This window comes from Microcebus murinus, chromosome 4, assembly GCF_040939455.1.
Source record: "Microcebus murinus isolate Inina chromosome 4, M.murinus_Inina_mat1.0, whole genome shotgun sequence".
Taxonomy (NCBI): Eukaryota; Metazoa; Chordata; class Mammalia; order Primates; family Cheirogaleidae; genus Microcebus; species Microcebus murinus.
The window spans coordinates 28,908,612-28,921,511 of NC_134107.1; positions in this window are offsets into that span (position 1 = coordinate 28,908,612).

Genomic DNA, 12,900 nt, shown 5'->3' on the forward strand with positions numbered 1-12,900 from the left:
GTGACCCTGCTATGCTGGCAGCTCATTTTTCACATTATTATCCTCAGGAGGACTTCCGGCTGCTATAAATAATGACATCCCACCCAGTATATTTTTCATATTCACATTCCTTGGACTCAGGTAAGATTGCCTCTTCTCTGACAGATCTACTGGACGTGACAGATCATTTATTTTCACTTGTTATTGTAGAGCTTTCTGGTTATCTATAGCTATTTAGTAACTAATGCAAAACAGGTTTCAGATGAAAATCCAAAATTATTCAATTTGTAGAGATGTATGGAAGTCTATACAGAAATGGATTATAATGCCATATTAAAGTTCAGTGAGATACATTTTAAGGTCATAACCAAGTTTTAGTGAGAAATAGTGTATTTATGATTAATATTAGCTAAAAATGCTATAGGATATAGATTTTCTCTTTGTTTAGAAGTGGAGTTTTACCCATAATATGAATATTTTTTGTTCAGCTTGCTTGCTTTTCCTTCCTTCTTCCTTCTCTTCTCCCTCCCTCCCTCCCTTCCTCTCTTTCTCTCTCTCTTTCATTTCAATAGATTTAGGGGGTGCAAATGGCTCTTCATTACATGGATGGTAAGTATAGTGGTGAAGTCAGTGCTTATAGTGTACCTGTCACCTGTAGTGTACACTGTAGTACACTACAAGTGTACTACAAGTCAGGGCTTGTAGTGTATGTTGTACTCAATAGGCCATTTTTGATCCCTCATCTCCTTCAACCTTCCTCCCTTCTAAGTCTCAAAACTCCATTATGCCACTCTACCATCATACCACTCTACTATCGTATAACCATGTATACCCATCGTTTAGCTCCCACTTATGAGTACAGGTGTATTTGTTTTCCCATTCCTGAGATAACTTCACTTATGATAATCACTTCCTATTCCACCCAAGTGTTACAAAAGACATTATTTCATTCTTTTTTTATGGCCGAGTAGTATTCTAAGATGTATATACCATATTTTCATTATCTACTCAACAGTTGATGGGCACTTAGGTTGATTCCATATCTTTGCAATTGTGAACTGTCTTGTGATAAACATACAAGTGTAGGTCTCTTTTTTATATAATGCCTTTTTGCCTCTGGATAGATACTCAATAGTGACACTCACAAATCAAATGGTAGGGCTCATATTAGTTCTTTGAGGAATCTCCATATTTTCCATAGAGGTTATACTAACTTACATTCCCACCAACAGTGTATAAGCATTCCCTTTCCACCACATCCCCATCAGTATCCACTGCTCTTTGACTTTTTAATAATAGCCATTCTGACAGGGGCAAGGTGATATTTCATTGTGGTTTTAATTTGCATTTTCCTGAAGATTATAGTAGTAGTGAGAATTTTTTCATATATTTGTTGGCCATTTGGGTATTTTCTTTAGACAAATAGACAAATATCTATTCATGTTTTTGCCCGCTTTTTATGGGGTTATTTTTTTTCTTGTTGATTTGTTTGTGTTCCTTATAGATTCTGAATATTATTCCTTTGTCAGATGTATAGTTTGTGAATATTTTCTCCCATTCCATAGGTTGTCTATTTACTCTATTGATTATTTATTTTGCTGTGCAGAATATGTTGGTTTAATTAGGTACCATTTATTTATTTTTGTTTTTACTGTATTTGCTTTTAAGGTCTTAGCCACAAATTCTTTGCCTAGGGAAATGTCCACAAAAGTTTTTCCTAAGTTTTATTCTACAATTTTTATGGTGTCTTCTTTTACATTTAAGCATTTAATCCATCTTGAGTTAATTTTGCGCACGGTCAGAGATAGGGATCCAGTTTCATTCTTTTGTAGTTGGCTCTACAATTTTCCCAGCACCATTTATTGAATAGGGCATCCTATCCCCAGTGTATGCTTTGGCCTACTTTGATGAAGATCAGTTGGTTTCAATCATATGGTTTAATTTCTGAATTCTCTATTGTGTTCATTGATCTGTATGTCTAGCTTTTACCAGTAATATGTTGTTTTAGTTACTGTAGGCTTGTAGTATAATTTGAAGTTGGGTAATGTGATGCTTCCAGCCTTTTTTTTTTTTTTTTTTTTTTTTGCTTAGGATTACTTTGGCTATTCAGGCTCTTTTTTGATTCCATGTGAAATTTAATATTTTTTTTCTAATTCTGTGAAAAACTGAAAAATGATATTGGTATTTTGATGGGTATTACACTGAATTTGTTAATAACTTTGGGGAGTATGGACATTTTAACAAAGTTGATTCTTCCAATCCATGAGCATGGAATGTTTTTCATCAGTGTTTTGTAGTTATCCTTGTAGAGATCTTTCACTTCTTTGGTTAAGTATATTCCCAGGAATTTCACTTATTTCATAGCTATTGTAAATGGCATTGAGTCCTTGATTTTATTCTCTTATTGGCTGTTATGGCATATAGAAATGTTACTTATTTGTGTACACTGTTTGGAAACTAAGACATTACTGAATTTATTGATCAATGCTAGTAGTCAATAGATGAGAGAGATATAGGTGGAAGGAGCATTCTCTTACTCCTATTCAGGTCATATAAAAAGACTGCCAGAAGAAAGGCAAGAATTTTAAATATCTGTGTAAAGGTGATATGCCCTTTACATAAATGGAATATGTTCATACAGTTGCCTGAATATGTCAAACTATTGAATATTTACCTGCTTTCTACATGAAATTCTTCACACTTGAGATTCTCCTCTGCAAACCCCTGAAAGGCAATATCTTCTCTCTGATTTAACAGTCTCTTTTATGTACCCTTTATAACAGAATGTATATATGATTATAACACATTTATTGTAATTTATTAGAAATTTGCTATGATCCAAAGGTTTATCAGCACCATGGGGTTCTCTGATGATCAGCATTGTACATTCCCCTCTGTCACTGATACCTAGTTTAGTTCCTCCCTATTGAGATAACCTGTTTAGTCTAAATGACCTTTACAATTTCTTCCCACCTTATATTATGCACAAAGCATTGTCCTATTACAAAGTTTGGAATATTGTTTTAATAAAGTGTAAGTGATTTTCCAGTCATAACAATGCTAAACTTTTTTTACGACAATCAATAAATATATTGTGCTTGTTGAATTTAAATAGCATTTGCTATAACCTTTAGATCCCAATTTTGCATTTCTCATCCTCCAGGTCCTCTTGTCATCCAGTGTTTAGTTCTACTCAGTCTTTGGATTGCTGTTCATTCTGCCCTTCATTTCACAGCAATGTTTAGACAGACAAAGCAACTTCTATGCACAGCCAGGTGTTCACTTTGGCACCTTTACCCCTGGAAGGGGTTGATTCAGATGTTTCCCACACCTGTGAATTGGCTGCACCATCTTAGCCAGCTCCCATGAACTTAATTATTATGTTTATTTCAAAATTCAAAAGCAAAATGGTTTAAGAGAACATGCATAAAAATTCAGATGCTGCTGTTTCCTGCCATCCCCTGCCATGTCCTCCCTAACAAAATACTACTATAAACAAATTAGTGTCTCTTCATCCTCATTTTATCTTGATTTGTGGGATGCTGAAATGGAATGCAACTCATTATGTCTAAAGAGCTGATTAATTTCAATGGCAAAATATCTCTTTGTGTGTTTGCCCATCAGCTTGAGACTAAAGTGATTAACCTATGATCCATGGGCAAGTTAAGGGTCCATGAATGACCCTGAATTTACATGTCTCTTTTTGAAGCACATTGCACTTAGACATGAAAAGGCAGAATTTTGTAATAAAATACAATTGTAAATGAGACCTCAAACACTTTCTCATAACTTTATCATTTCTAAATCTCAGCCAAAGACTTTATTTATTTCATCAAGGCAAAATGTGTTTGAATACACCAAAAGTCATTCATTTGCTTTAATTTTTCATGCTGTTACATTTTTTTCTATTGTACCAACCAATTGATCAATGTCAATACTCTATAACCATGTGATATGGACCTGGAGATTGCAATATAATATCTAGGTGATCTGCTGTTTCAAAACACAATACTGTCATTCAACTTTTTTGGTATTTAACCAAGAGAAATAAAAATATATTCCTATACAAAGAATTATACTCAAATATTCATAAAAATTTTATTTGAAATATCCCAAATTGGAAACAACTAAAATCTCCATCAATTGGTGAATGAGTAAAGAAATTATGAATTGTCCATACAGTGGAAAACTACCTATCAATAAAAATGAATGAGCTTCCAGAATACCCAAAATATTCTGGAAATATCCAGTCTTAAAAAAGAAAAACAAAGTTGGAGTATTCACGCTTACCAATTCCATAACTTAATACACAGATATAGTAATCAAGACTATGGGATTGGCATAAGAGTAAGTATATGGATCAAAGGACAGAATTGAGATTTCAGAAGTAAACCCATATATTTGCAGTCAATTGATTTTTTACATGAATGCCAAGATCATAATGGTGAAAGAATAGTCTTTTCAACAAATGGCACTGAGACAGCTGGATATCTACACACAAGCGAATTAAGTTGTACCTCTATCTCTACCATATCCATAACCATAATCCATTAACCCCAAATGGATCAAAGATCTAAATGTAAGAGACAAAATTTTAAAACCCTTAGAAGAAAACAGATATAAATATTTGTGACCAAGAATTATGCAATGATTTCATAGATATGAAACTTAAATCACAACCAAAAAATAATAGATACATTGGACTTCATTAAATTTAAAACTTTTTTTGCTTCAAAGAAAGAGAAAGGAAAACCCATGAAATGGGAGATAATACTACCAAATCATGTGTCTGATAAGGGTATAGTATTTATAGTATATTAAAAACTCTGGCCGGGCGTGGGATCACCCCTGTAATCCTAGCACTCTCGGAGGCGGAGGTGGGCGGATTGCTCGAGGTCAGGAGTTCGAAACCAGCCTGAGCAAGAGCATGACCCAGTCTCTACTATAAATAGAAAGAAATTAATTGGCCAACTAATATATATAGAAAAAATTAGCCGGGCATGGTCGCGCATGCCTGTAGTCCCAGCTACTCGGGAGACTGAGTCAGAAGGATTGCTTGAGCCTAAGAGTTTGAGGTTGCTGTGAGCTAGGCTGATGCCACAGCACTCACTCTAGCCTGGGCAACAAAGCAAGACTCTGTCTCAAAAAAATAATAATAATAAAAAAAATAAAAACTCTTACAGGTCTAAGATAAAAAGACAAACAAGCCAATATAAAAATGGGCAAATGATTTTAAAATATATTTCCCTCAAAATGCATACAAATGACCAATAACATATGAAAAGATAATCAATACCATCAGTCATTTTAAAAATGCAAGTAAAAATACCAATGCGATACTACTTCACACCATTAGGATGGCTATAATAAAAAAGAGAAAATGACAAGTTTTGGCAAGAATGTGGAAAAATCAGAACCCTTATCCATGACTTCAGGAGCCACAGGGGTCCAGTGAGGCCCAGGAGATTTGCGTGACTCCAGAGCCTGGTCATTCTGGATGGACTGCCTCCCAGAGAGAGGGTCAGAGATGACCGACCAGAGTACCAAACTTTCCTCCACCTAGACTCTTCCCCTTCCCTTCCTCTCTCCTACATATGGCTGCCAAGAGAGACAACTAAGCCACCACATGGAGACTTCCACAGGGAACGGGGCTCAGACATTTCCTTTTGAGGTCATGCAGTGGACTAAGGGGTGCTCAGAGTGGAAGCTCCCTGCCTGCCAGCCCTCCCTAGTGCTGCATACCCTGCAACTCTAGCAGAGCGGGACAAACCCCGAGGCAGAGGGACATTGAACCAGCTTGGACACCTTGTGGGTGACTTGAGACCAGCATCTTTCTCCCTGCCATGGTGAGGAATTGATCTCCAAGATCCGAGGGACGGGCCTGCAGGCAAGATCTCATACACCCAGGTCTCGATTGCATTGCCAGGGGGCACTAAGGAAATATTTATAAATTAGTCTCACCAGGTGTGGGTACCTGCAAAGGCAGATCAGGAGCAAGAGTGCAGTGTCCATCCTACCTGTGGCATGCTTGTGGAGGACCCCTCTACCACACTCCCAGCTCTGGTTGGGATCTTAGGCAGGGAACCTCCCTGTCTGCATCACAGTCTTGGGGGAGCTCAGCTGGCTTGAGGTCCTAACTCCTGGCACAGGCCCAGGAGAAACCGAAGATAGGGATGAGTGCAAAGGAGCCAGACCTGCTTCAGACTGCCTCCACACACAGACTTTCTGGTTGAGTGGGGTCACCTCAGCCCTTCCCTGGAAGCCTTCCCCGGAGGTGGGAAACAGACATTTGACCCCTGCTAAAAGCATATGTGGAGCTTGAGGACAGGTTCACCTAACCCAACCATGCCAGCCTCAGTCTTCCACCCGCCCCTGCTGATGTGGAGAATAAGGACACACCTGGAAGTTCCAGGGCCCCATCCACCACTTGGGACATTAGAGTGCCTCTTCTTAGAAATGGTGCTGGGAAAATTAGATAGCCACAGGTAGAAATACTGAAACAGGATCTGCATCTCTTGCCTCTTTAAAAAAATCAACTCACAATGGATAACAGACTTAAACTAACATATGAAACCATAAGAATTCTAGAAGGAAATGTTGGAAAAACTCTTACAGACATCAGCCTAGGCAAAGAATTTATGAAGATGACCCCAAAAGCAATCACAGCAACAACAAAAGTAAATAAATGGGACCTGATCAAATTAAAAACCTTCTATACAGCCAAAGAAACTATCATTAGAGCAAATAGACAACCGATAGAATGGGAGAAAATATTTGCATAACATATATCTGATAAAGGGATGATAACCAGAATCCATAAAGAACTCAGGCAAATCAGCAAGAAAAAAATCAAACCACCTCATTAAAAAGTGGGTTAAGGACATGAACAGAAACTTTTCAAAAGAAGATATACTAATGGCCAAGAAACATATGAAAAAAATCCTCAACATCTCTAATCATCAGGGAAATGCAAATTAAAACCACAATGAGATATCACATAACTCCAGTAAGAATGGCTTTCATCAAAAAATCCCAAAATAACAAAAATTGGCATGGATGTGGAGAGATAGGAACACTCATTTACTGCTGGTGGGACTCCAAACTATTAATAATACAACCTCTGTGGAAAGTAATATGGAAATAACCTCAAAGTAGAACTAACATTTGATCCAGGAATCCCACTACTGGGCATCTACCCAAAGAAAAAAAAGACATTGTACAAAAAAGACACTGCACTCAAATGTTTATAGCAGCATAATTCACAACTGCCAAGATGTGGAAATAACTCAAGTGACCATCAATACATGAGTGGATTAATAAAATTTGGCATATGTATACCATGGGGTACTACTCAGCCACAAAAAAAAAATAATAATGATGAACTATCTCTTACATTATCCTGGAAGGAGCTGGAATCCATTCTTCTAAGTGAAATACCACAAGAATGGAAAAACAAACACCACATGTACTCATCATTAAATCAGAACTAATTGATCAACACTTATGTGCACATATAGAAATAACATTAATTAAAAATCAATCAGGTGGGAGGAGGGCGGAAGGGTTGGGTAAATTCACACCTAATAGGTACAATGCAGGCTATCTGGGTGACAGGTACACTTATAACTTTGACTCAAATGGTACAATAATAATATACTGAAATATTCATAGTTTCATAATTCATAATTTCATATTCATAATTTAATAATACTCTGAAATTAAAAAATAAATAAATAAAATGAAATAAAAAATTAGTTTCCCCCTAAAAAAGGAAAGAAAAAATGACCTTTAGAGATCATGTGACCTATTTGCTCACCTTAAGCTTTATTCTTTATGTTCTAGAAGGGTAGCAAGGCAGAATCTTTCTCTCTGATCTGAGAAATATTAACCCTAGAAACTCCCCATCCCCTTACAGAAGTTTAATTATCAACAAAAGCTTCTATTATCTTTAGCATGTCCTTCTACTCAAAGATCCTCTTCCTCCACTTGTTTTCCATTTCCAGGGGCTGACCTACACACACACTCTGGTTCTGACCACAGTCTCCATCCTTACAAATCCTTCCTGGTCTCCACTTCCCACCTCTTGCTGAGTGAATTATTACTTCACAAAGAGGTAATCATATATCATTAGGCTCCAATATGACACCAAATATGTATCTAAATCCTTTAGAATAGAGGTTGCAAATACAATACTTTAATAAAAATAGCCTATATCTATTGGATACTTACCATGTTCCAGACATTACTGTAAGTTTCCTGCATGAATTGCTATCATTTAATCCTTAAACAACACTGTAATATAGGTATTAAGATTACCTGCATTTCACAAAATCAAGGTTATGTAGCTTTTAAGGTTATCACATGAAAGATTACACAGCTTGGTCATGGTCTCACATTTTAGTAAACTTATAGGAGGGCTAGGATTTGAATTTAGTCATTTTGGTTATAATCCTGCAATACATCATGTGCCATATATTGCACAGCAATTATTTATCTGAATTATCTAGATAAATCCTCTCACTTCCTATAAGTACAGTTAATAGCTCTATTACATCTTTATCATACAGATGAAGACGCAGAGGCTCGGCCTTTCCTAAGTTTACAGTTATTGAATAACAGAAAAAAGACTCTACTTCACTTCTGATCTTACACTCTCTCCCTAACACCCTAGCAATCTAACTCCCTAGCAGTGTGAGCGGTGCATTGTATTAATATGTAAAGGTCTCTCCCAAAAGATGAGCACTCACAAGAAAAAATGCTCATCACCATTACAGTTAATTAGTATTTTGAATTGACCCACAATTCTAGGGTGCTAAATAGCTTGCTTTAAAGATGTATCTTCTACATTTAAAAAACAAAACAAAACAACAGAAAAAAACAACTGGATAGTGCTTTCTAATTGTTTAACATTTAAAAAGAAAAAGGACTTTTAACTTGCCAAAATATTTGGTTAAATTTATAGGTGTTCATATTCTTCATAGGAAAACAAATAAAACAAAAACTTCAGTGGGAACAAGATGGAAACCAGGAACTTTTTTTTCTAGATCTCTAAATTGTCTTCATATACTTGTTAAGTGTTTATTTTTTATTTTTAGACTTTTTCTATAATCAGAAACCTCATAGTATAAAATGTTCTTTATTGGCTAAGATTCTTATCAGACCATTTCTATATACCCTGAGGTTTATCCACTCTCGTTCAGACAAGTGGCCTTTAATTATTAATTTTAGTGCATCATATTCTATGTGGTATAAGGATTTTTTCCTATGTGCTAAGGTAGTGGTGAAAATGGAGTTTGGTGTCACAAAGACGTGTGCTTTTATCATCTAGTAAGGTTTGGTTTTAGGCAAGTTATACATTTTCAATCACAATGTCCTCAGCACTAAAATGTGATTCATAAAGCTTGTATTTCATGGCTATTTTAGGGTTAAATGAAGTACTTAGCAATTATTTATAAGTTTTCTCTTCTTCTTCCTACCTCAGTATTTTAGTCAAGGTTATTTTGTTTCAAAGCACAGAAACTCACTTCAAACAAGTTTAAGCACAAAAGAAAAGTTATTGGAACATCCAAGTAAAAGATAATCAACCAAGTCTCAAGACAGGGAAGAACAACCAGCAAGCTATCAAGATGCTAAGCAGATATTTAAAAATTCTCTCTACTGCCAAGTGAGTTCTCAACCTGTGTCTCTCTATTGGTCTACTTTATTTTTCTTTTACTTGTTGATCTGATTTATCTCCTTTTCAGTGTATGTGGCTGGCTCAAATTTTATAATCAATTCCCCTTCAGACTCCACACATTGAACCTAATTCCAGATTTTAGAGGAGAGAAGCTGATTTGCTTCAGTTAGACCAGTCGCCTGGCACTGATCCAATTGTCCACTGGGGGAACATAATTTCATGTGAAGTATTGGAGGTACCAGGAGTCTATGCCCATTTATTAATACAAAATAATGAGTTTAAAGCAGGAACTATGTTTGATATTAGGTTTTATTAATGTTTGCCATCTTTTATTTTTATATTCTCTACTTCACCTACCACAGTGCAGAAGTATGCACATAACATTTTTTCTAATCCTGTTATTCAGACTTAGAAGTCAATCAATATTTATTGAGCACCTACTAGATAATTCACACACTGTCATTTAAGTCATAGAAAATACTCATGAGACAAGCATTAGCATCTTAATATTTCTGCATATTTGTATGCTGGGTCACAAAAAGGCTAGCTAAATGTCTTGCCCATAGTTAAGGCACACCAGAAGTAGAAAATATAGGAGCCCCCTATGTCTTACCCCCAAACCACATGCAATCACTTCCCACTGTTAACCATTGTCCACATGACCAATAACCCATGAAGGGACCTTGAGGAAGATGAGAGTGGATTTAATAAATCCTATGATTTCCTTCGGCTCCATATTTAGAGTAGTAGCTAAGTGGATAGAAACTATAGTACTATCAACTGAGGGATTTTGGACTGGTGAGGTAACCTGTGCTTCAGTTTCCTCATCTGTATAAAGGAAATAATAATAGTGTTTACTTTATAGGGAGAACTCAATAACATAATCAAGTGTCTGTCCCTAGTAATATTAACATGGAATACTAATTATGGAACATCTTCTCTGTGACAGGTGTGTTTTAACTGCTTTTCTTGGTTAACACTCTTAACAGTCACAATGATGTTATGTTACCCATTTAACACATAAGGAAAACAAAACAGAGAGAAGATTATTGCTTAATTTCACATGACTAGAAAGTGATAGGGTCAAGATTCAAACCCAGGTAATGTGGCTCCCTTAAAACCAGGGCTCTTGATTATGGCACTATTCTGCCAACTGACAGACAATAATAAGGCCTCAATAACATCGGCTGGTCTGCTGATGCATTCTGTGAGGGCTGGGTTCATATCATGTCACCCATACCTTTAATGATCTTTCACTAAGTACAGTCACATGCTGCATAATGACATTCTGGTCAACAACAAACCACATATAGGACCGTGGAATCATAAGATAAAATACCATATTTTATTATATCTTTTCTATGTCTAGATATGATTAGATAAATAAATACTTATCACTGTGTCCATTATTGCCTATAGTATTCAGTACAGCAACTTGATGTACAGGTTTGTGGCCTAGGAGCCACACATTATACATCTATAGCCTAGGTGTGTAATAAGCTATACCATCCACATGTGTGTAAGTTCACTCTATCATGTTTTCATGATGACAAAATCACCTAACTATACATTTCACAGAACATATCCTTGTTATGAAGCAACAAACACATGACTGCAATTGTATAATTTGGTACTATAATACAGATTGACAATTTAGAAATATCCCTTGTAAAGTGTTCATCGGAATCACTTTTCCATTTGTTTTTTAAACACGGATGTTTCTACCCACTGGGTCTTATGATCCTCCAAGGGCAGGTCCAAAAGAGGCATAACTTTTAGTAAGCATCTTGGTTAATTTCACATTTATGGATCAATAAATCAGTTCTTGGGGCAGTGTTCACTGCAGAGGGGCCCGCTTACTATCTCTGTGAAATGTAACTTAAGTGCCTGTGAATCTGAATGCTCAGGGGTAGGGTCTGGGAATTTTAACAAATTCCTTAGAATAATTTTGTACACAACAAAATTTGAGACTCATTGTCCTAAAGTTAAGATTTAATTGATGAGAAAAATTCCTTTCCCAACGCAGCAACAGAAAAGTCAGGGAACAGAGATACTGCTAAAATCTCCCAATACACTAACCACCATGAGGTGGATGACCTGGTCTTCATCTTACCCACATAGCAAATCAGTTGCTTTGGAACCTTTCAGGTTTGATGAAAGGCACCTAAGCACAATAAATTACTATGAATTTGGCTTGTCTTTGGGCATGATAGCCCCTTCCATGTTTTCACAATCAACTAATACTTAGAAAACTTAGACTAGGGCTATTAAAGAATGCTTCTGAGTCAGTCACAAGGTTTGCAGATTTAATTTGATGTGATTTATAAATTGCTGCTGTTATTGATTCTGTTGTTGCTGGCAACCCCTGCTGCTATATAAAGCAGCTGCCTTCTGTAGTTGAGGTGTGCCTTTATCCATTAATGGATGTCTTGGGCACAGACACAATTTCATAACAGATGTCATTTACCTAGACTGACACTACATATGGAAATCCCTGCTGTTTCCCCTTTGCACACCAGTGAGAGGAAGCTGTTTCCTTGCTGCATTCAAAGTTGCATTGCTGTCAGCTAATGTTTCAGAACGCAATAGCTACCTTTTTAAAAAATTCCACCAGGAGATATTTCTCAGTATAGCAAAAATAACCATCTTTGCATCACATTTCTTGTGAAGTAGACAAAGAAACTTGATATAATAGCAAGAAGGGAAAGGGTGATTGAACACAAATAGTTATACATCTGAAGTCTTAATCCTGCACAGGTTTACCATTTTATGAGCATTATTGTGGTGAAAACTCTTTCATTTATTTTGTTACTATGCTCATTGATTCAACTCACATATTTTTCATAATTCTAGAACACGAAAATTTTTAGGATTCAACAGGCATTTAACAATAACAGAATTTTTCAGCAATAAAAATTTTTAAATGAAAAAATGGTTTATCATACTTCTATAGATATAATTGATTATAAAATACAACACAGATTTAGAAATACTAAAATGTTAAAATTAAAAAGTGCCTTAAATCAAGTAAAATGTTACATGTATTATGATATTGGGTAGGCATTTCTAAAAGCTGTGTCCTCAGATGCCAAGAATCAATTTATAATTGTGTTAATAGGCTGAGATAACACTTCCAATTAGGAATTAAATTTGATCTATTCAAGTTCCAATTTGATATGCTGCATGTAATGTGTTGTATTAATATTATATTTTTCCTCTGCGAGGAAAAAAATCCAAAACCTTGT